Source organism: Zonotrichia albicollis, chromosome 5 (genome assembly GCF_047830755.1).
Source record: "Zonotrichia albicollis isolate bZonAlb1 chromosome 5, bZonAlb1.hap1, whole genome shotgun sequence".
Taxonomy (NCBI): Eukaryota; Metazoa; Chordata; class Aves; order Passeriformes; family Passerellidae; genus Zonotrichia; species Zonotrichia albicollis.
This window is the reverse complement of record NC_133823.1, coordinates 32,718,507-32,741,181: the sequence shown is the minus strand read 5'-3', so window position 1 is coordinate 32,741,181 and position 22,675 is coordinate 32,718,507. Positions and strand designations below refer to the sequence as shown.

The 22,675-nt window shown below is 37.1% G+C and overlaps 1 long non-coding RNA gene across 3 annotated transcripts in view; it reads right to left on the bottom strand.

Annotated features, from left to right (window-relative positions):
- Window positions 1–778: 778 nt before the first annotated feature.
- Window positions 779–22,675, bottom strand: part of LOC106629244 (uncharacterized) — an 84,390-nt gene continuing 62,493 nt past the window's right edge. For 2 of the 3 annotated variants that reach the window (XR_001332456.3, XR_003379482.2), the window contains one exon: window positions 779–2,984. This is a non-coding gene — a long non-coding RNA (uncharacterized LOC106629244). The remainder of the gene's footprint in view (window positions 2,985–22,675) is intronic. The other variant, XR_012580451.1, reaches the window with a different exon arrangement.

The window sequence follows — 22,675 nt, the reverse complement described above, 5'->3', positions numbered from 1 at the left end:
CAAATAAAAAACACGTGAAATTATCAATGAAGTTCCTATTCAGACTTTGTGCTTTCAGGGTTAGTCAATAACCAAGTTTTAGGCTTCTAGGATTATACTTTTGAAAATTAATACATGCATTTCACTATTTTCTCCTAAATAATCACTCTTTTTGTTAATTTTCTAGCACTCAGGAAAAAAAATTAGACAATTCCCTTTTTTCCCTAGTGTGTTCAAATCCGTCATGAAAAAACCTTGTTCAAAGGAAAGCCACTGACTGAAGTCTCCCCTGGGTTGTACTGCCAGACACATTTGAAAATATGTCAGTAAGAACTCTAATTTGTTACTGAAGAATAATGATTGCAGGTACTTTTAAGTCCTGCAAGGTCTTTGAAACAGCTTTGCAATTTAGTGAATGGGATAAGATGTGCTGGCTTTCAATTACCACAGAACAAGTAGAAGAACTTCCATTGCGAGCTCCAAACCCTGAGTACATCTGCAGAGAGGAAAAGAGCCAAGCCCAGCATGGTGGAAATAGTCAGAATGTGACAGCAGGGTCCTGTGAGCTTATACATAGCAGTGATGGACAAGCACCAGTCTCATGGCAGTGCAAAGAAAGCAAGAGGCCAAAAATCACAATCAGTATTTTTTAAAAGCCAGTACAAGTTGAATTTAGGCCCTCTGCAAATTGTAAAGGTCTATTGTCAAAACAGAATTTACAAAAAACAGTTGAATGGGAGCAGGGAAAAATTACAAAAAACAACCAAGGTCCAAAATGAAAAGAATGTTGTTTCACATTTCTAAGGAAAAAAAAATTAAAGCTTAATTAAACAGATTAATAGTAGCAATAACAATCGAAAGCAACAACTGCAAAAATAATCACAGTGACTTAAGGATACTGTATGGTTTCAGAAAATTATATCAAATCATAATCAAGCAATGAGTTAAGACTAGACAATAACAGACCATCAAGAGTAACCTCCAAATTGTTTCAATAATGCTAATGTTAACAAAACAGTAATTGAACTTTGTGAAATGACATTGCCTTAGCATCCAGTTAACAGTTTGCATCATAAATTTAGCACTATCTTTGTATCAGATAATTAGTGGCAATGGTAAGATCCATATTAAACTGCTCATTAAGGTTGGCTTAAAATTATTTCTTATTAAGGAATGTGGGTCCATACATACAGCAGGTCATTTTTCAAGATAAGAAATGAACACACTAAATACTTCTATTTAATATAACCAGCTGAAATACTGACAAAATAATTAACTCATCTACAAAAATATTCATCAATATTATCCAGACTGTTCTGCACTTCTGGGAAGTGTCACATTCTGGTTCTAAAGAAGATCCAGATGCCATAGCTGCACACACACTAGCGAATTTCAAGCTGGTGGTTGGAAGAACTTGGAAAAAATTACTGTGCCCGTAGAATAATAAGAAAAGTCCAATTTGAATTTTCCACTACCAAGGAAAGTGGTACCTGTCCATGAAATCCAGACAGGCAAAAATCTGCTCCCCAGAAATTATACACCATGGTATTCACCAAAGAGAAACGTTCTTAACCATTTCAATTTTATTTTAGAATTGTGTAGCAAACATTTGCAAACAAGACAAAGTGTCAAGCCTTGATGACTGACAGAAAACTGACAGTCTTCAGTCTCAGAAATGGAAACACTTATTCCCATGCTATCACACTCTGCAAAGCACTGCTGCAGCCAAAACACTGCTGAAACCAAACATCTGGGAAAGCTTGACATCATAAGACATGTATGAACTCTGGAAGAATGAGCACCCTTCAATCTTCCTCTGAACTCCTTCCTCAATGCAGGTATTTTTTAATTTAGTTATGGGGATAGTACATCTTCTTTCTTCTGCATAATAGAGGAAGAAATTACAATTTTTTGAACAATACCGTCTGGGAAGAGAGCCAACCATCAATTAATAACTTCAATAACTATTTTAAACAGTCAAACTAACTTTTCTGATTTACTACCTAATTTTCATATTTTCATTTTCCATCCAGGTCTAATAATCATGCTGACTTAACTGGCTTGAAGGATTAGATCATCTCCAATGATGGGTCTTACAGTGGAAACTTCCTATCTGCCCACCCTTAATCCTTGTATGTAAGAATAAAGTTATAAGGTAAAACCATGATTCAGACCCTGACTGAACTCTTTCTGGTCACAATTTCAACTCTCTTCAAAATGTCATAGGTTATCAACTGCCTGACATTCACCATTCCATGAACTGTTAGCAAATTTTCTTTTTTAAGACATTGAGCAGACCATTTATGACCACTGGGTTTAGGTCATTTTTTGAGGACTGATGTTAAAAGCCTTACAGTCAGACACATATGACAAAAGGAAGCCACTATTTCCTATTTCCAATATAAATGAGATCATGCAGGCAACAGAAACAACAAACAAAATCTTCCTCATGCACCAGGGCCCTCAGACATCACAAAATGAACTCGGTTATTACAAAATCAGGAGCCTGACTCCCAATTTTTCTGTTAATCCTTTCTAATCTACTTATTATTTGTAAGGCTTCATCAGTTATAAAATCCAATCCAAATGTCCTCCTCACATCCTAAGAACAATTTCAGAATGCCAAGCTTGGAAGGGGTAGCTGGAGATCATCTGCTCTCATCTGCTTTAAGACTGGCTGCTCACACTGAAGTCAGCCACAACAGGCTGCTCAGGACTGTGTACAGTCCTGTTTTGAATATCTCCAAGGATGGAGACTACACCAGCCGGGAAACTTGCTCCAATGTTTCACCACCTTCAGTTAAAAAAAAATAACTTTTTTTTTCTTATGAAACTCTGGTATTTTAGCTAGTGCTCATTGTCCTTTTACCTCTCATTGGATCAAACTAAGGGGATTCTGCTAGCACTTTATTTACCTCCATCAGGTATTTATACACTCTGACGATATTCCCTCTGAGCCATCTTCTTCCCAAGGAGTAGACTCAACAGCCTGTGGATCCTCCTTCCTATGGTATGCAGGAATGAAACAAATACTTTACAAATAAAGCCTGTATTTTATTTAGGAAGCTTATCTTTCTAAAATTGATAAGTACAAAAACTAGCAGATTGTTAATAGAATTTATGCAGATAAAGTTAATTTTATTAATAAACAACTGTAAGATCAACAGAATATGAAACTGATGTGGCATGGGTGTACTGATCAAGTGGCCAAATGCTGACAGTGAAATGCCATTTAAAGTCCGGCAAAGTTCAGGCCAACATCAGGAGTAGGGCCTGCTCCAGTTACAGAAGACATTTATTCTGTCAACATCAAGCCTTAACAAAGAATATATCCATTTTGAGATCTTCTTGCAACATAAATATAAAACACTGAGAAGTGAAAATCCTGGCACTTCAGTCAGGATTGATTTATATGCTGGCCCAGCATAAAAACAGCAATTTCACAAATAGCATCTGCTCCTTGTAGTTTGGCAAAACAGCAATGGCCACAAGTAAAATACTCCCAAGTACAGATCAAACCAATTTATTGTTTTCTACTGTCATCCAAAATACCTCTTAGATCTACAGAAAACATTTAAGAACTTGTGTTTTTATACATATATTTTCTGTCCAGGCCAAGAAATAGAAATTACTCAGACACCTTGTAGTATAAGTGCTAAGAAGATACAGAATTGACTCAAACCTGCATGTACCAGGATGTATTTTGGTACCTGACCTCTCCACAAGAAAACATTTTTCCAAGGCAACAGAGTATAATCCTTCTGAATTCTTGTTTTACTCCTGTCAGGGTGTAGTCAGAACTGAAGAGATCCAAGATCACCAGAAATCTATTTTTGTGCTCTTCTTTCCTCTCAAAACTGTAGCTATAAAACTACTTCAGGGCACTATTTCAATAATTAGTTAACCTTTACTTCTGCAGGCTTATTTGGCAAAGACTGTCATCACAAAGCACACAGCTCACAACTACAAGAGGATTCTCAAAAGACTGCAGCAAAATATTGCCTACTGCTGGGAACAGGTTTTAATTAATGTCATGGAGAATCCATCCGGTAAGGAGCAGTCCTCGTTTTATGCTCACTTTAGTTAGAATTCCAGGTAAAGCAGCATTCTTGTTTCCAGTGAGCATGCTGAAGTTCAGAGGCATAAGAGGAAACCCTCTCATTTACTATGTATTAGTGCTAATACATTTTTCAACATTAATCCTTTGAGCAAATGACACATTGATAGTCTGGGACACTTAATGGGATACATTAATTGCAAGTAGTATAAGAAAAGAGGATTACTAAAATGCATGCTGGAAACAGAAAATTAGATTAAAAATGGCATTTCAGTTAAAGTTCTCCAGGCTATTAAAAAAATACAAGATGATTAGTCAAGGAGAAACTAGAAGGACCATAAATGAAAAATGCTGAGGGTCAAGGAGAATCAGGGAGAAGGGATTTATTGCTAAAAGTGGAAGAGAATAAAGCTAGAAACTAAACCCAAACTTAAAGAGAGAGGGAAATGGGGAAAGGATGATATTTCTAATACCACAAATCTTTATTCTTCAGAAGACAGAGAAGCAAAGCTAATGCCCAGATACTGCAGATGTTTAAGCACATGAATGACTGTGTGGTTATAGCTATAGACTTTCTTAAAAATAATATCAGATGTAAAGGAGACACCAAGATCTTCATCAGACAATGAGAAAGAGACTTATCTTTGCACCCTGAGAAGAATACTGCAGTCTGTGTGTGCACAACCAGAGGAATAAAATCAGCGTGGTGAGCCAACACTAACAGTGTAATCAGTACCAGAATAATGTAGCTCACAGTGTTAAAATTTGTAAGAAACTGTTCATAAGTGATCCACAAGGACAAATTCTACTACCTGTAGAATGTTCTGTAATGTCTGTCTAGAAAACAGACATTACAGAACATTTGGAAGAGATACAAGAAGAGCAAACAAAAAGCTAGTTAAAAAAAGGTATATAAAAAGTGGAAGGAAAATTTGACAGTGGATTCCACAACACTATAGAAGAAAGAATTACTATTAGACCAACTAATCCAGATATTTTTAGAGCAAAGACTTTTAGGATGGTTTCCTAAACAAACCACTGATTTTCTGTCCTTGGCTATTCTGAAGTTAATGTCGGACATTTTTTAAAGTAGTATTACCAAGGACACACCAGGGAGAATGCAACTTCTGTGTATCCTGTTAGGAAGTCAGACTAATCATTCTTTTTCTACAATCTATTCAGGGAAAAATGATTCTGAGTACATCAATACTCAAGGTGAAAAATGAGAAACCTGCATGACTCATTTTATTTTTAGTAATTACAATCTGTGAACTGCCTCAAGAACTTCTCATTTGGTACTTCTTTGGTACTGCAGTCGTAGCTGACAGCACATCCCTTCCACCAAAAAAAGTAGTCTTGGAAGTTTCTGTATCAGAGCAGAGGTAAGAAAACATACTATACATAGAATTGCAACTGGAAGCACAGAAAAGTTAAAGAGAAAGCCCAGAAAGCTCTTTTCTCACTGATCTTCCACTGCTAACTACCTATTGTGATGAGAAAGAGTAGAAAGTGCTTGGAGATAAGGACAGGCACACGTGACTCTAGTGCCATGGTATTGAAAATTCATGCAAGAATTCACTGGTATAAAGTGTGTATGTGTGTCTATATGTACACAACATGCAGCAACCTCAGAAGTGGCACTAAGAAACTACCCAGTTTCTTCTGCCTTTTGAGAGCTGTGTTAACCAGGGAAGACAGCAACACTGAGAGGAACATTTCCAATGCACAAACCAAAGTGTTTGAACTTAGAGCCTTCAGAACCATTTTGTCTCAGAAAGCTATCACCCAAAATATGCCATAGCTGCTGTCCAGATTACCTTATTTAGCTCTGAATGTACTTGTGTCAGAGGGACATGTCATTTCTCATGACAATTGCCAATCACGGTGTAATTTGGCTGTACCCCGATGCGCGAGGGCGTACGCGGCCCTAGATCCGGCTAGCACGAGGGGTGAGAAGGCCAACACCCCTGTGCATAAGAAGCCAGCTCCCCTCGGCGTCTTGGCCTCAGGCTGGGCTGGAGGAAGAGCTCGGAGTGGCGCACTGCGAGACGAATAAGGAGGTGACCACTTGCTGGGGGTGAACAGTTGGTTTATTGGGTGATCCGGAGGCACCAACGAGGAGGCGCACCAACCAGCAAAATGGCCCCGGACAGGGGGAGAGACAAGGTTTTAAAGGGAAGGGGAGGAGAGAGGAGGGGAGCTCAGCTATCCAATGGGGAAACTCAAAGGGAGGTACTGAACATAACTGACATACACCAGAAACCAACGAATACAAAGTAAAGGAGGGGCCCCAGGACCACAGCCAACCACAACCCCCAGAGAGGAGAAGGTTCTCGAAACCTGGGAGGAGTGGGGGGTGATTGACTGTGCCCAGGGAGGAGAAAACATCTACTTATAAGGTGGGATGAGGGAGGAGCGGTCCTACAAACTGTAACATTAGCAACTAAAAATAGTATGGTAACCAGGCAACTTAACTGGCGAGGAGGCAGTGGCGGGAAAAACTGGGGAGAGAGGAACCATTTACAAAGAACAAAGGAGGGTACAGTACATAAAATGGGGGAGCAAACTGAGAAACTTAAAACACACTACAACACCCCGAGGTACACTGTAGCCTACAGAGGAACACCTAGACCATCCAGCTGTTTCACAGTAGGACTGATATCTGCCTGAAGACCAGACGTGCTTGCTCATTCTTACTTGTTAATCCATGGCTGTCAGAGGAAAATAATGCCAGAGAAAGTCCTGTATGCAATGATTAGCAGGATTAACACAAAAAAGCAAACATACACAACCAGTGCAGTGTAAAATTACTGAGCTGATCATTTGGACAAATACCCATGCTTTCAACCCCGTACAACACCTCTTAGAAAATAGTTAAAATTAATTTTAAAATCAGAATCAGAAAATTTCCATATATGTGTATGACAAAGAAAATTGTTTACTGTCGTTTCTACTGGACTTCTGATAATATCTGCCACCAAACTACAAAGATAATTTAAGAAACTGAACATTTTTTACATGGTTGTAATAAAGATCTTCATCTACTCCAAGCAAAATTCCTCTTTCAAATCTCCATGGTTCTCAGCCTATACTTCCATGTCTGTATAAGTAGAATGGAGCTAAATTACTTAGTAAGAAGTTTTGCATTAGTTATATTGGAACAATTCTAGAAAGGATTTTATTACCTTGTACTGAGAACTTAAAAAGGAGTTTGGATTTAATTCTATTGCTGCAAGTATAGAAGCTGGGGGTTGGGGAAGAAGGGTTTTCAGAGCAATTATGTTGAATTGAGGTTTGTTTAACACTTTTTAATACCTGAGACAGAAAGTATAGGAGTTAGTGATGAAAGCCCTATGGAAATCAGTGAAGCACTTCGCTTTGTACCCTCTGAGAGTCTGACTTCTTGCAGAAGACAGACCAAGTCTGCCCTGCAATGAACCCAAACATTCTCAGCAGATAAGCGGTATTTTAAATACTCAATTAAATTGAGATTTTACTACCTAAAAAAAAAAAAAATCTGTAAGAGAGTAAAATGAGTATAACATTTTCCTGATCTGAACAGATGCAGCAAAAGACAAGCAAGATGATGTTTTCAGAGGAATCCCCTAAACCACCTCAGGCCTGATTCTAACTGAACTGCAAACACTCAGTTTTAGAAAACCTGCTCCAGATTGCATAATTTAAATAATATGATATGTGACCCAGCAGGGATGAGCAGGAAATTACTTGGGAGAGGTTTTATTCTCTTTATGGGTTCAGTACTGTCGCAGATTCCAGGCAAGAAGTCAACAAATCCTGGTTGCTTTACCCCAGTACATGGAAACTTTGATAAAAAGTTTACCTGTGGATCTATCAGTGCAAATAAAAAAGGTATCTGTTTATTCTGTCATAACATTTCCTGATGAACTATGGATGTTTCTCACCTGGTGTATCTTTGACATACTCTGCTACACATATCTGTACTCAGTTCCTATCATTCATTTACTTTTTATTAAAGAAGAAAAATGACCATCATTTCCTTGTTCTATCTCTTGGATCATCTGGAGAACTCACAGAAGAACATAAAAAAATATATATAAGAGAGTTAAGTTTTTTTCAGGAAATTAAAGCTTGTGTAGGATACAGAGTATTCTACAGGGCTTAATTTTTTTATTTACAGAACAAATCTAAGCAACTAGATGGAACCTGAAGTCAGTTATTCATCTTCACTGTTAAGGCAGGAGCAATATTTCTAGTTCAAGCATCGTATCTGCTGTTTTAACCACAGGATACAGCTATTTTGTAGAAAAACTGAAGTATTCTAACAGAGATTTTTGCCGTAATAGGGGTTAAAAAAGCAAATGTTATGAGTACCACACACTAACTTAATAACTAGATATATGTGAAACCCCAATAGCTAGAAAGAGAGAACCAGTGTATATATAAAACACAGCGTCCTTAGTCCTCAATTTTATCATCTTCCACACAGTTTGATACCCACATCCCACAGATTAATTTGCAGCACAAGCAGCTTATTATATAATATGCTGGTAAGAGCTATGCTGTTGAGAAGGTCTAATGGAATCAAAGGCATTGTAAACTCACCTGCTGGTCTGACAATTTTGGTAGTAATCTTAGAAATAAAATACTTTCAATGGTATGCAAAATTTCATATTTCCCTATCAAATATTACTGTTAATCTAAAAAAAAGTTCAGATTTACTGAGAGTAATTGGAAAACTAAACACTACAAAGAGAATGTACAGGGCAAGGCCTGGCCTTTCTTGCTGTCTCAGTGCAGGCTTTCATCCCTGTCAGAAAAAGGATGTAGGCTTTTAAAGTGGATATTTTTTCCCCAGAAAGATAAAACAATTCTTTCAGCCAAAAAAATTAGAAAACTGTAAGAAACTGAAATGCTTTCACTTCAGCTAAAATTGTCATATCTAGGATGCATTGTGCAAGAAGATCAAGCTCAGGTTAGTTAAATATTAGCCAGAAGTTAAACTTTTCCATTCACTTTAAACCTAAATTCTGGTGCACTGATACTCTGTGGCCTCTCTAAAAGATCCAAAATTAACAAACTCCTTGTGAGCATTATGTTACCTGGGTTTAAAGGATGTCATTGCTATAGAAGATGATGGGTATTTGCACTACCATACATGACAAGCCTGAGATTCTGCACTTGAACTTTTAAAAAACTATATAGGGCTTCTTCTGGCATGGAATTATGATTATATCTTTTATTGAGTTCCACATGCAAAGCAACTCCAACAATTGTTCACAGAATCACAGGTGAACATTCTGGTAAAAATTACAGTCCAAGTGACACAGTAACTCAAGCCTCTCCAAAAAGAAGAGGTTTTATTTCCCCATTAAGTGTTATCAGGACTGCTTGCAAATTTTCTCATATTTTTATCCCCGTGAACTCTAGTAACTTTCATCATTTTAAAGGAGAAGCAGCGTAACTTGATACCCATGTAATTATTCTCTCTCCCTCAGGTGGTTCTCACTTGCTTGCCTGCCTGCCTGTGCTCAGTCAGAGACTTTTATGTGATGATAAGGATCCTCTTTGATCTCCAGCTGCCTCCTTGGGGGCCTAAGACATTATTTTCTCTATGGAACCACCCCAGTAATTTTTGTTCTCATTGATGGTACAACCACAGTCTCGTCAAGAAATTTTATCTATGTGATTTTTCTCTTACTCAGACTTTGCACTGGGCTATATTACATTTTATTATTTTAAGGTTACAGCAAATAAATTCATATTAATTTTAGAAGACTCAAAAGTGACAAACTTGTGTACAGTAATATTATTTCAGACACTGGTATATTTTTGGTGAGTATTCGTGGAGGCAAAAGGGACAATGCACACAGTGTGAGAATGTGTGCCTATGTTTTGGCTGTCAGACACTTGGCATGCTCAAAGAATCTTACTGGGTTTCCCAAAAGAAGCAATATGAAACTATAGTATTTAATTTTCCAGATTAATAAAAATTTCCCAAATGATTTATTTTTGGGTTTGTTGGTTTTGTTGGGTTTCTTTTTGGGGAGGAGTGTTGGGTAAGAATAACATTTAGGAAAACACTAACTGTGAGTCCTTTGCTCAGTTCTTCCTTTGCTCCGTTCTAGTCCCAAGAAAAGTGCCACTTAGCACATACCTATTTATTTTCATAAAATTTGGTTCAATTCAAGCTTTTTCCTTCACTCAAAGTCTATACCCCTAATAATTGGCGTTCTATCACAGACTGAAAACATAACTCTAAACAAAGATAAAAGTAGCCTGACAGCTGCACAAAGACATTATTAGGAACTTCTCTGTTTACTTTAAACCACACAATTGATGAAGAAATATACAAATCAGATGGTATCTTCATAACACCCTCACAACACTTTCAAAGTCAATTATCATCACATTTATTTCAGATCATTCCAGAGATGTCATTTTTTCACTCTCTTTAAAAAAAATCTATTTCTGGGGCCACAGCTCAGTTTAACAATTCATTCACAGACCCTTGGAACTTATGCCTGGCAAGACTTTCACAACTGGGGGGGTATTTTAGTTCTTGTAAATAATTGCTGTTTCTATTCAATTCAAACTCTACACTCTTCAGTCATCTCCAAATAATTAACCATATCAAGAACGTGTGACAACTTGCACATCTGCTGATTTTAAAATGTTATGTTTGTGTTAATCTTTTTGCACATCTTTTCTACCATTCCCTAAACTGCTGCTTGCACTGGAACTGCCTTTAGGAACCTGGTCAGTGACATAAACACTCTGGGACTAACTTGGGGTTTGTCTTCTAATGTGTTCTTGAAAAATACAAAGTAACTCCACAGAGCACAGGAGAAATTACTTAGGTTATATTGGCAAGAAATAGGATTTTCCTATGGTCCTAAGATAATAATTTTTAGGAATTGAGAAAAGTTCCTGTAAATAAAAGACAAACTCCAAAGCGTGGCATGGTATTGCAAAAAGCCTACTCAGCTGTATAAAAAGAAAATATCACACTTAAACCTATTTAAAGGTAATCGAGCCTCAATGAACTCTTGGTCCTTGCACAAATATCTATATTTTCTAATCCTAAAGATGTTTCTTTTCCCTGCTGCTGCACAAAACTCTCAAAGAAAAGCTCACCATTTTCAATCAAAAAGATGCAATCACAAACCACAGCATCCTGTCCTGCCCTTTCCCATTCAATACAGTTAGATTCTATCCTGCCTCGTTTCACACCAGGGTCACTCTGCTTTTGTCACCTCTAGAACTGCAGGGCTGCTGCAGCACAAGAAGTGACATTGCCTATATCATATTTTACATCAATTAAAGCCAAAAGAGAAAAATCCTGTCATAGTTTTCTTCTGAATACTCACTCCTCCTCCGTAGTCCCACAGATTTTTTGGTTGGGAGAGAGAAAAGCTCAATCAACAGGTAGAGTCTTTAAGATGACAGATTCATCTTTTAGATCACTAAATCCAAAACAATTTTAGAAAGAACTTACAACTGCTAATGATAAAAGGTTTGGATATGACTGGCCCACTCTTCCCATAGGACAAAAAGCACTTTAAATAGTACATCAAGATCCTCTGCTACTTGAACCTACTTCAGATAATTGGATATTACAACTTCAAAGGGAGATATTCTCAAGGAACACAAGAATATGGCAAGATTTAATTATTCCCTTACAATATTTTAAATGCAGTAAATGGGCTATATAGGCTGGATCCAAAGATTACAGTATTCTATGAAAATACTCCTATTGACGTGAAAGGTGCTATGAAGCAATTATTTACTTACTTGAAATTCTTTTTCTATTTGCAAAGCCATTCAGTAGACCTGTCACTTACAAGCTGTCAGCTCACTGTGCAAGGAGCAGGAGTTCAGAACTAATATATTTTTATAGAATGCATAGTCACACAGGAAACAGACTTGTTTTCTGCCATGAAAGACATCCGCAAAAGAGTTTTGATAACTTTGCAAGCCATTTGTCAGGAATGTACCATGAAAGTGTGGCAGCAGGAAAAACAGATATTAATTAAGAAACCACAAGGCTATAAACTCAAGAGAAATCAAGCAGGCATACCTTTAATAGCCACAGTCAAAACTGTAAAATAAGAAATCTGCTAGTATGAGCAGAGAGATGTTCTTTCTAATTTTTGAAATAAAAAAAACCCCAAAACCAAGAATCAGAATACTACATTATCAAACATATGACTCTGCCACCAGACATTTTCATCTAAATAACCTTAGAGGAACATTTTACTAAATTTGCAAGATATAATTGTCAAAATATCTTTCCCTACTCTCTAACTGCATGTTGACCAAATTCCTTATTGATCCCAATAGAATAGCAGGACTCTATTGCCTTATAGCAATGATTTCATTGATTTTTCAATGTGTAGAATGCTTGATGCAGCCATGAGGTTTTCATAAATTTGAAACTATTCAACAACTCAAAGAAACTGAAAATTATATTTCGTTAAGACAACCTGACAAGGCTTTTTGGTGAGCTCAAATTTTTTCCCCCAGTGTCAGATAGTCTAATTATAACATTCAGCTGCAAAATCTTTTGACTGAAATAAAAGCCTTATTTAATCTGCTACAAATGGAAAAATACTCCTTTATCCTTGTAGTCCATCTAGTACAGAATACTACATTTCCCATTATTTTTGGAAATTTAAGTAAAAGCAAAGAGAAGCACAAAGAGAACTTTCTTGCAGTGCATCAACCAAGGGAGCATGGATACATAAACACCAGGTCTACAGAGCTGCCCAGCAGATGTCATTTATGCACCAGCACCAGATCTAATTGTCAAGCATGGTGCCTTAAGGCTTCCTCCTTGCTTAAGAGGCTGAGAGGACTTGAAGATCACAGTTACCTGGCTCTCACTGTGACAAACTTGGTAAAGAGGCAAGCACTCCTCTGCAACCACCAAAGGAAGCCAGGTCTCCCCAGATATGCCTCCAAGGATACCTGGAACTTGGGCAGAAAGCTAACTCACAGCAATAAGATAAAGGTGATACTATTCTCCAACAGTTACATGAGGCCTAGGAGGAGATAAACAAATAGGAAGAAAAATTTGCACACAATTCACCATCTGAAGCTCCTTTCAGCAGTTAGGACACATTATCAAAAGCATCTTGATGTACTAGGCATATAAACATAGACCCGTAAAGCATTAACAACTTAAATTATGTCAAACTTCAGGCAAATGAGGAGCCAATGTCCCACTGGGAACATTTCAAACATTGCATCACAAGACATTTTTAGACAATTTAATTTCAAATTTTATTCAGTTTTCCTTTAGCGATTGGTTTTAAACACTTACCTGAGAAAAATTAATCTGATTTAAGCATAAACATTGTCAAGAAAGATACAACATATTTTATAGGGGAAAAGTGTAATATAAAATTAAAATCAATTTCTTTTCAGCTATCAAATAGTCCCACTGATGCCTGCAAGATTATTCATCTGCTTAGACTGAAACAGATCTCTTTTGCCCTAGAGAAGCAGTGTATTAGTCACTGTCTCTTTTCTCCCAAGAATGAAGGAAATATGAAGGAAATGTGCTGCAGTAGAGTCAAAACAGGAGCAGATGTCATTTTTGACATAGCTTAACTTTGTTTCTAAGTCAAATGCATTTTAGTTTGAGTGTATGCTTCTGATGCTGAGTTTGTCTCAATCATTGAATTTGAAAGTACAAATTTCACACTGTTAAGAAAAGTAGGAGAGCAGTATTTTAAAAGCATGCTTTTAGAATATTCACTGTAATTTTCAAATAAATACTGCAAGTTGCAATTGCAGTAATACAAGTTCTCCTGTTACCAGTTACTCCCAACCAGGAGCTCCCACTAAAGAGTAAGTTGCTAGATTGTTGAAATCTCTCCTGTGTGTTTTCTTTTAATAACTTAAATGTTTTCCAGTGCTTTTTTTAACCAAACCTCTCAAAGTTTTCTCATATCCATATATACAGATTACAATTACCACACTGACAAGATCATGGAAAATAATGAATTAATAAGGACACTGAGTTGAAGTCTTGAACTGCTCTCAAAATATTTTTAGCAATGATTTTAAAAGCATAGCAGATCATTCTCATTAATACAGATAAGGACATGGAGAATTTTGTTTACTCTTTAAAAATATAAAATATCCCAAATCATACCACACTCAAATGAGGGGGAAATCTTAAAAAAGCATAAAAGAGGACTAGTTTCATATCAGCACTTGCCAAGTTGGACAGCTAAATGTAAGTCAAATAAATGTTCCTATAAAAAAACAGAGGTATGGGCTTATAAATCATAATTTTTAACACCACTCAGAAAAAGCTTTGTTAACTCGGGTCCTTTTTCCACTGTCCAATAGAAGGCTGTACACTGATTATTACTTGACACAGAATTATGTGAAGAAAGAGATCTGTTACTGAGGGTACATGACATATTTAGCATTTGCTGACAAGGATACAAAAACTAGTATTTGCAAGTTGGAGCTTACAGAGTTGAACGGCAAGAAGTACAAACTTTCCAAACAAATGGTGAAAAAAAAATTATTAAACACTGAAACATCTTACCTAATATGGTGCATTTACCATTTTTAAAGAACAATTTAATTTTTTTCTTCCACTAAGAGTTATGCTTGGACCCAGCTTCCTGAGGTAGCCTTTGGCCTGCTGCTTGGCAAGGAATATCAATTCAAATCTCTGCCCTAATTCTCTTGTGCCATTTTGGAAAACAGACTGTTCATTTTACCCAAAATGGTCATGACCTTGTAAGCTGCTGAGACAATTATAATAAATATTTTATGAAGTCTCTACCAAGGAATGAGGGTAATTTCTGATCTCTCTCCTCTCCCAAAAATAACTTCTACTAAAGCACTGCTGTGAGCATAACCTTTTCCCCACAACCATAAGCAACTGACTACAGCTTGAACAAGGATACTGAAGCAATTGGCTGTCTGGAATAATGTATAGAGCTTTCCTTCCTGTGATTAAATGGTGTTTCTGCTCATATGCTAATGGAAGTGAGAAGGAAGTAATCCTTTCTCTCTTGTACTATTGCAGTATATAGAAAAGAGGTACCTTTGGCATTCCTTGGGCTTTCTCAAATACTAGATCTCAAAAAGATTAGTATCCCTACCAACGTCCCATCATTTCATTATGGATTGCACTACTTCTAGATCCAAGCAGAGAGATTTACTAGACCAGCAGAGCCAGGGCTGGCATGAAATGAACAGTTTTGGCTAGTTAGCTTTTGTCAAACATGGACTTACTCCTCCAACCAATCTAAGGTAAAGACATCTACATTGCTAAGGCTTGGCAGAGTGTCAGTTCCAGCACCCAAATGGGCTTGATAAGTACCCTCAGAGGGGTACCCAAACTCCACTAAACAAGTCACATTACACATTTTAATTCTTGGTAATTTAAGCACTTAATTTTTGATACTAAATCTTGGAATAGTTCTCCCCTTTCCCTCATCACCTTCCCAGATCTGCTGTAATTGCTTTGTTTTGAAAACCATTCCTGCAACCACTAAATATGAGGCAAGCTTCTTTTTGATAGCCTTGCAACAGAGTAGAGCAACACTTCAAACCCAATGTCAAAGCACTTATCAAGACAAAGTCCCTCTGCCCTGCTAGGCTGTCATGGGAACAAATTGTTTTAAGGGTGGATTTGAATCAATGATTTTGTCACATGAGAACACACATTCTCAGCTAAAAAGCATCATGCTGATTTATATTACTGAGGAAGCAAACTCTCAGTGTGAGACTATAAATAACTTACTTATTAAAACTTCTGGCATAATTGGCAGGAATTTGATTTTTTATTGTCAGTCTCACAATAAGGAAATATCACTGCTAAAAAAGGAATCCCATTGCAGCAGATGTTGTAGGGAAGTCAGTTCATGTGCAACACTACAACAATGCAAATCTCTGTTTGTTCCTAGAAATGTGTACTAAGGTTGCAATGAAAGTCAAAATGCTAAGATCAGGAAAGCAAAAGCATGTTATTGTCCCTAGCAATGAATGCTGATGAATTACCAATGATATTCTGCTGCTAGGTCCCATGGTTTCATAAGAAACAGGCTGCAGCAGAAAAATGTAAACACTATTCCTGACACTATTTAGGTTTTCCCTGTTCTTTTTGTGTCATTTAAATTTCTACTACAGCAGCATTTGTAAAGAGGCATTATATTCCCAGATCTGAAAGAATACCTTGGCTTTTACTTTGGTTTCCCAAAGCAAACCAGCAGGTGTTGAATGGACTCAACAGCCTGACGTGGTCTTTTAGAAATATCTTAGTACTGCTAAAGACAAATGGAAGACAACCCCATAATACTGATTTACCAGAATACAGATTTAAATTTGAGCATCTAAGGCTACAAGTTTTCTCAAATTAGACTTTTGTTAACCATAAAAGTCAAAACAAAACAGCATATTCTTCCCACGTGTTCAGATTTTAAAAATCCTCCAGAGATTTTCTAGTTTTACTTTACTTTGCTTTTACAGCAAATTTCTCTGACAGAGGAAAGAAGCAAAGAAAAAATTAACCATTTGCTAGAGCCACAAGTAATAAACTTGGTTAGATAAAAATGTCAAAGGCATAAATGCACCAGATATCTAACATATTTTAAAATTTCTCATTGATTCCTGTGACAGATACCAACACTATTTCTAGTCCTAAAGATATGTAAACGGTCTTTAAATTCTTCCTTTTAAAATCTAATTTAAATATAAAATCACTGTATACCACAAGCCACTAATGACACATCACAAATATCTGAATATACAAGAATTGTCACAGAAGTTGTCACACAACTTTAAAATACCTTCATCTTATAAAAAACTTGGAGATGGTAAAAAACCCAAGGAAGTCCATCAGATACCGTGTTCCATTAGTTTAGTTCATAAGGAAATTTACTCATTTTCCTTAGTAGAATAGAGTAGAACTCAAATCTTACAAGTCAGGATGCAATAAACAAAATATCTAGAACTTTATTCGAATGGTTGTCATGGCATAATTCTTAAAAGGTAGATTTTTGCCGCCAAATTTTTTTTCCTTGCTTTTGCACCTTCACCATGAGAAGTTCAGTCCCATGAGATTAAATCCAAAGATTCAGCTATTCTGATCCTGTTGGCCAAACTGTTAATGCTCAGCCTGTTAAATCAGTGTATTCACATCAGTCCACCAGACAGACATCAGGATGAATAGTACATCCTATTCATCCTCAGCTGCCAGGCTTACCTGGAGGCAGCCCATCTTGTCAGACAGCATAACAAGGTCAGCTGAGCTCTATCAACTCCACCTGCTACACTCAGGACAGATTCAGGCTCTATTTGTGTTTGCAATACTATTTTTATTTTCTGCACTAACTGAAATCCCTTTGGGTTCAATACAGAAGGATTATTATGTGTTCAAAAGCTCTGCTGAATGCAGGCTAGAATGGGTAGAATATTTAAGGTTCCTTCTGGAATTACTGGACTGTGAAAAGGCTATAGCATCATCCTACTCCAGAGTTCAAATGTATCACTTTGCCATTTTATATACTGATTTAACTTTCTAAAGTTTATACACAGCTGAGCTCTTCTGTTCTTCTCATCTTTAGCAAGTAGGTTAAAATGCACCATTGTGTGATGTTAATGACAGAGTTTTCTATCTTCTATATTCTATATATAGAAATTCTATTTTGTCTTCTCTACAGTTTCTATTCTAGAGAACAAAACCACAATGTACTTTCCTTTAGAATTTACAGTACTAAAAGCAGCACACTAGCACACTTTGTGAGAGTTTTCTGCTGGGTTTTTTTTCCTGCTATGTAATCATATATAGTGATTCATAAAAATCAAAGCAAGTCACAGACTTTGCCTGGCTGAATCTACATGTTTGTACTGAAAAGATTATGCCTAGCATCATCATAGTTACAGGAAGACATCATGCTTTTCATTATCTCTTTCCTGTTTGTTTTCCCACAAGAAATAAAAGGTTTTTTTTCTATAATTTGAAAATGTGGAATTGTAATTTTCATACAATTTTGTTCACTTTTATACTCCTTCTTTCACTTCCCCCTAAACACCAGATACCCCCAAACTCTCTTCTTCCTGCTTTGGAATCCCCAATGATGAATTCTGTCAATGAGTATCTGTGGTGTTGAGATCCTCTGAGTCATTTTCCTGGCTGCTGACACTAAATTTATAGCTGGTACTTCAGAATTTATCTAAGAAGGATTCTGGCAATGCAACCTAAATTAGAAAGCAGAATGCTGCAGACTGAATAAAGAGTGTCATTAAAGATGAATCCTTCTCTGTCTCTTTAAATCCTTGAGAAAACATTGGGAAAAAAAGGTGGAAGACAGAAGTGGCCTCAGTAAGGGAAACTTCACATCATTTTGGATCCTGTCAACTGTAAGAAAAAAGGTATGGCAAGACAACTTTCACTACAATCACATTAGTAAGATCAGTTGTTTCAAGTCAGTTTTTTGAAAAGTTTCCTAAATTCCCCATGCCTCCTTCCCATTGTAGGCATGAAAAAAATTTCTTCCTAAGCAAAGAAAATTTCAGAGGACTTAAATGGCTTTGTATTTCCATGGTAAATGCGTAATTCCAGTGTAAATTTAAGCTGAAAATTACAGAAAAAACCAGTAATGCTAGAGGTAATGAAGATGATGGTACATGGCAGTGCTGACAGAGGAGGATATTCAAAACCTTTCAGCTAAGTACTAGTCCAGGATTATCCACTTCCTTGCAATTTTGATTAAGCAAGGGAATGCCACTAAGAAATGGTTTTCTCAGAAGAACCACATTATGGAAATGAGGGTTAATTAGATTACAGCTTTAATTATCACACAATAATGTGAAGGTAATCAGTTTTTTCACACTCACTGTCCCTTGCTTAAGCGATGCTGTCAGTCATAGCCACATCTCAGACTCCAGCTGAGATCACATGGCTAAAACATAAAAGAGATAAAGAACAAAAAAAGAAATTCCATCTGAACCAAGAACATTACATTCAAAACCTTATTAAATCACAAGTAAGAAAGTGCATGTTAGAAAGACTTTTGAAGAAACACACTCTTCACTCCATGCAGTATCTAGAGTGAAAGTTAGAAAAACCTCACTTAAGACAAATCCAGTCAAATTCAACATGGTTATGATGGAGATAAAATCAAGCCTATTTCTCCATAGCATAAACTGTGTTTGACTTCCCTGATTTCTCTTAACTACTTTTTTCTCAGAAACTGACTAGCTTGAAAAGAATGGCTTTACATTATTTAACAGCCTCTGTTCAGCCCCACAAAGACTGGGACCCAAAGCTTTCCCTCCACCATAAGCAGTGGCTGAGCCTTACCCAATAAACCTCACAGACACTGCCCAAACACAGCCATGCTGTTGCTGCGCTTCCTTGGATTGGCCTACCCACACACTGAACATTAGAGAAGCCCCAAACATTTCTAAAATGAAAAATGCCTCCAGATAACTCCTCTGTGAAGGAACTTTCCTTCTGTGTGATTGTTGCTGGATAGCTTGTACACGGCTCAACAGCTGTGAGGAAAAGGTTTGGTAAAAAGTGTAAGGGTCCCAGGGTCACAGCAGTGAACACCCAGATCTGCTTTGAGCAGTGCTGGCTGCTACCCATCACTCCCTGCCGAGAACAGCCCCTGGCCCAATTCTGACTTCTGGCTGCCTGACATCCCCATGTCCCCAAACTGGCCTGTGAAAACCATCACCAGGGCATTATAATGGGCAGCAAATTACAAAACACCCACTCAGTCAGTTCTAATGGCAAGAACTCCAAATTCAAGAGCATAGTTTAGCTCAAGTATTCACAGCAGCATAGTGCTTGTTTACCATATTCTAACAGCATTAAGTGGATTGTAACTCAGACTGCTGTTGTGCCTTGAACAGCAAGCACAAAGTTTGGAAGTAACTAGCATGCAGAATTAACTATAAATATTTTACAGTATTAAAGTCAGTTACTCCCCTTATTTCTGGAGTCATATGCTACACTAGTTTTAATAGCTTTAATCTTCAATAGCTCCCAGAAGATTAGAAGAGAAAAAGAAAGAACTACACAAAATTACAATTTTTAAAACTGCAAGAGACATTCATTCAGATGGATAGGCAAACATGTCCCACATTTGTTCTTAACCCCCCCACTAAAGGTAATCTTTATTGCAATAGACTTTCACTGCAATATGATTTTTCTTGTATATAAAAGAACTTAAAATATCTGGGATACAATTGTATAAACGCAGATATCTCTCATTTCTAGAATTAAGATAAGCAAAGAGAAGCAAAAGTGCTATTGTAATAATTTTTTGCTTCAAGGCAAACCTAAAAAAAAAAATAATGTGCTCTGATCAAGCAATTTTTCCATTTCATTTCCCTGAAACCACGCTGTAGACCTCTACCATTATGATGAATGCCTTTTAGGTAGTGGGGTAAGTATCTCAATGGATATGTGCAGGCAAAAGTCTGCCTAACTAGTTCAGTGGGTGCAAGTGCATGCACTCAGTAAAGGGCTCTTATTTCTGGAAATTGGACCATTTAGTTGCATTTTGTCTTTTTTGATAGTCAGTAACCAGATCTGTGAGCACTTGCTTGTTCCGTACACTGCAATTATCTGGTCTTCACCTACACTGGGGTTTTTTACATTTTCACTTGCCATTTCTAATTTCTCCAGGCTCTGATTGAGCAGACATTGTCTCAAGGGGGAATTCCCTCAGAACTTTGTTTTCTTTTAAGACACCTGAACTCGATGAGAAGAGACAGCTGCAGTAATATTGGCTGTAAAACACACGAGCAGAATGGTGAGATGATAAAAAGCTTAGGTCAAATTTACATTAGCATTTTACCACCATCTTCAGTAACTGCCTCCTAGCAAAGAGGAGTTTGACATCTGACACTTCAGTGAGATAGCTGCTTGTTCAGTTCTAAATGTGATTTTCCTGCTCCTGGAGTTACAATTATCTACATTTTCTAACAGGAATAGTTTGGACTATTATTGTGATAGCACAGATATTAGCTAACATTCATAAAAGTAAGGTGTAAGCAGACACTAGACCCATTTTGTGTCTATTAACCTAAAACCAAATGAAGACGTAGACTCCAAGAGAAGTTAAATCTGATACAAATTGTTAGAAGCAAGAAAAGGCAACCACAGTCGGCATTTATTCTCCAGTTCAGTCATAAGGCTGTGGATATTGTAGCACATACAACAAACAATATCATACCAGATTCTCAGTACCTTGTAAAATTCCAGCACAACAGGCTGCTTTCAGACATGTTTGTCAAAGATTGAATTTTCTTATTATTTGTCCAGAACAGGACTTCTTATCCAGTCTTTTATTGTTTACCTTATTAACCTTAAACCTTATTGTTTACCTTATTTGTGGTGGCAAAAAGCGATAAGCTGACATGGCCCTCCCACTTTAAGATCTGATTTTAGTATTTGATGAACATCCGTGAAGGTCTTCTTCAATCATCTTAGGGTAAAAAGCTAGCAGCTCACTGTTACAGCTCACCTCTGTGCGGGGGGTAGCAAGACTTGCACACGTAGAAAGTCTACAGCCAATATGGTATGATAGAAACAGAACATTCCCTCCAGTAAGTCCTAACATTTACTGTAATAGCTTGTGTTATCTCCCTTTGCATTTTCCTCTTTGAGTGTAACATTACGAATAATTAGCCAGACACCAAGTTTATGGACAACATTGTTACTATAATTCTTTTATCTAACAACTAGCAGTCATTTTCCTAGAGGCTTCTTCCTTCAATTTTTTGGTTCCTAATCTCTTAATAATGATTCATCCAGCAGATTCTGTTCAAATCATCTATTTTACTCACACAAAGCTTATCTAAGGAGCGCCAGCTGCCCCTAGCTGCATGGAGTAGCAACACAATATTGCATCAATTGCATATGATGAATTACATATTAAATTTCCAGTACTCTATAATATATAAACCAACACGGAATTACATTTTCACAACAGCCGATCTTTCTTAGTGGAATTCTATAAAGCATATTTCTTTTTAACCAACAGATTGTAATATGGCTTTGGAGCCCCTGAAAACTATCAGGCAAGTCACAATCCATTATTTCTTTTTATGGGGAAAAACTACCCTGGAAGACTTTGGCTTTTTTATTTTGTTTAGGGCCTATTGGCACAGCAAAATGTGTTGTACCAAGTGCACTTACTGGAGCCCACAGATTCAAACTTCCCCCTGGGTCTCCAAACAGCAATTTTTTAGAAAAAAATATATGTTTGTTCTAAGTATGATTCCGAATGGAATGGGACACCTGGGCCAACTTCACCTTTCCAGTGCATTTGTGTACACACCTGGCATAGATAAAAATGCCAGAGTTTGTGTCTGTGAAACTTGCCACACAAGTCTCCACAAATGCTTAAAAACACTGGGGTATTGGTTTGGGGTTTTTAAGTTGCTCTTTCTGCTTGTCCCTAACTCTCGTGTAGCAAACTTGGGTCAAGTAATTTTATACACCATAAGGATTGAAATAAAGGCTTTTTTCTTCCAGGTCCTCCATCCAGTAAGCAAAGTGATTCATGACTTTTTGCTAATGATTACAAGAGACGTCAAATAAAACTCACACATTGGGTCAGAAAAAACAACCAAAGAACCAGCAAATAGATTCTGAAACATCACAAGTAT